Source organism: Natator depressus, chromosome 28 (assembly GCF_965152275.1).
Source record: "Natator depressus isolate rNatDep1 chromosome 28, rNatDep2.hap1, whole genome shotgun sequence".
NCBI classification, from domain to species: Eukaryota; Metazoa; Chordata; order Testudines; family Cheloniidae; genus Natator; species Natator depressus.
In genome coordinates, this window is record NC_134261.1 from 11,379,779 (window position 1) to 11,382,278 (window position 2,500).

At 62.8% G+C, this 2,500-nt stretch overlaps 1 non-coding gene across 1 annotated transcript; it reads left to right on the forward strand.

Annotated features, from left to right (window-relative positions):
• The first annotated feature begins 1,183 nt into the window (after window positions 1-1,183).
• Window positions 1,184-1,302, forward strand: LOC141979824 (5S ribosomal RNA). The gene has a single exon (XR_012637214.1). It is a non-coding gene; the product is annotated as a 5S ribosomal RNA (ribosomal RNA).
• Window positions 1,303-2,500: the final 1,198 nt, after the last annotated feature.

Genomic DNA, 2,500 nt, shown 5'->3' on the forward strand with positions numbered 1-2,500 from the left:
GCCTTTTCCTCCGGGTTGACCTGGTGTCCCGGGGGGACTTAGACTTTTTTTCAGCCTTTTCCTCCGGGTTGACCTGGTGTCCCGGGGGGACTTAGACATTTTTTTCAGCCTTTTCCTCCGGGTTGACCTGGTGTCCCGGGGGGACTTAGACTTTTTTTCAGCCTTTTCCTCCGGGTTGACCTGGTGTCCCGGGGGGACTTAGACATTTTTTTCAGCCTTTTCCTCCGGGTTGACCTGGTGTCCCGGGGGGACTTAGACATTTTTTTCAGCCTTTTCCTCCGGGTTGACCTGGTGTCCCGGGGGGACTTAGACATTTTTTTCAGCCTTTTCCTCCGGGCTGACCTGGTGGCCGAGCGTCTCGCCGTCCGCGGCCGGAGCTAGAGATGCCCCCCCCCCCAGGCCAGCCTGCGAAGCCGCGGCCAGGATCGGGCCCCTGGAAGTCTGACTAAAAATTTTCACCGACCCCAAAAACGGTTAGGGGGGGCCTCATAAAGCCTCCGGAGCGAAAAAAAAAAAAACGGAAAAAAGGATCGGGCCCACCCGAGGCAGGGGAGTCAGTAAGGGAAAGGGGACGAGGCGGCCCGGAGCCGGGTGCCCGGAGCCGGGTGCCGGCGGCCAGGATCGGGCCCCTGGAAGTCTGAAAAATTTTTTTCACCGACCCCCAAAGTGGTATTGGGGGGGGCTCATAAAGCCTCCGGAGCGAAAAAAAAAAAAACGGAAAAAAGGATCGGGCCCACCCGAGGCAGGGGAGTCAGTAAGGGAAAGGGGACGAGGCGGCCCGGAGCCGGGTGCCCGGAGCCGGGTGCCCGCGGCCAGGATCGGGCCCCTGGAAGTCTGAAAAAAAATTTTTCACCGACCCCCAAAGTGGTGTTGGGGGGGGCTCACGAAGCCTCCGGAGCGGAAAAAAAAAACGGAAAAAAGGATCGGGCCCACCCGAGGCAGCGGAGTCAGTAAGGGAAAGGGGACGAGGCGGCCCGGAGCCGGGTGCCCGGAGCCGGGTGCCCGCGGCCAGGATCGGGCCCCTGGAAGTCTGAAAAAAAAAATTTCACCGACCCCCAAAGGGGTGTTGGGGGGGGGCTCATGAAGCCTCCGGAGCGAAAAAAAAAAACGGAAAAAAGGATCGGGCCCACCCGAGGCAGGGGAGTCAGTAAGGGAAAGGGGACGAGGCGGACCGGAGCCGAGTGCCTACGGCCATACCGGACGGAAGGCCCCCGATCCCGTCCGATCTCGGAAGGTAAACCGTCCCGGGCCTGGCTAGTACTTGGATGGGTGACCGCCTGGGAATCCCAGGTGCCGTAGGCAGCTTTTCCCGCTGCGAGCCAGCTCTCTCCTTTTCTGGGGAACAAGGGCAGGGTCGCCCTGCCAGGGGCCCTGGGGCTGAAGTCCCTGCCGGCCACCAGGTCAACCCGGAGCCTGCCCCTCTGCGGCCAGCAGGTCAACCCCATACCGGCAGGGGGTTGACCTGGTGGCCGGGAAGCAGAGCGGCCAGCAGGTCAACCCCATACATTCAGCGGGTTGACCTGGTGGACGGGAAGGAAAGCGGCCAGCAGGTCAACCCCATACTTTCAGCGGGTTGACCTGGTGGCCGGGAAGGAAAGCGGCCAGCAGGTCAACCCCATACATTCAGCGGGTTGACCTGGTGGCCGGGAAGGAAAGCGGCCAGCAGGTCAACCCCATACATTCAGCGGGTTGACCTGGTGGCCGGGAAGGAAAGCGGCCAGCAGGTCAACCCCATACATTCAGCGGGTTGACCTGGTGGCCGGGAAGAAAAGCGGCCAGCAGGTCAACCCCATACATTCAGCGGGTTGACCTGGTGGCCGGGAAGGAAAGCGGCCAGCAGGTCAACCCCATACATTCAGCGGGTTGACCTGGTGGCCGGGAAGGAAAGCGGCCACCAGGTCAACCCCATACAGGCAGCGGGTTGACCTGGTGGCCCGAAAGCAAACCGGCCACCAGGTCAACCCGGAGCCTGCCCCCGCGGGCAGGGGCCAAGCGGACCCCCCTCCGCCCGGGCTTGCCCTGCTCCGAGCCGGGGCTTAATCCCCGTCCGGCCACCAGGTCAACCCGGAGCCTGCCCCTCTGCGGCCAGCAGGTCAACCCCATGCCGGCAGCGGGTTGACCTGGTGGCCGGGAAGGAAAGCGGCCACCAGGTCAACCCCATACTTTCAGCGGGTTGACCTGGTGGCCGGGAAGGAAAGCGGCCACCAGGTCAACCCCATACTTTCAGCGGGTTGACCTGGTGGCCGGGAAGGAAAGCGGCCAGCAGGTCAACCCCATACATTCAGCGGGTTGACCTGGTGGCCGGGAAGGAAAGCGGCCAGCAGGTCAACCCCATACATTCAGCGGGTTGACCTGGTGGCCGGGAAGGAAAGCGGCCAGCAGGTCAACCCCATACATTCAGCGGGTTGACCTGGTGGCCGGGAAGAAAAGCGGCCAGCAGGTCAACCCCATACATTCAGCGGGTTGACCTGGTGGCCGGGAAGGAAAGCGGCCAGCAGGT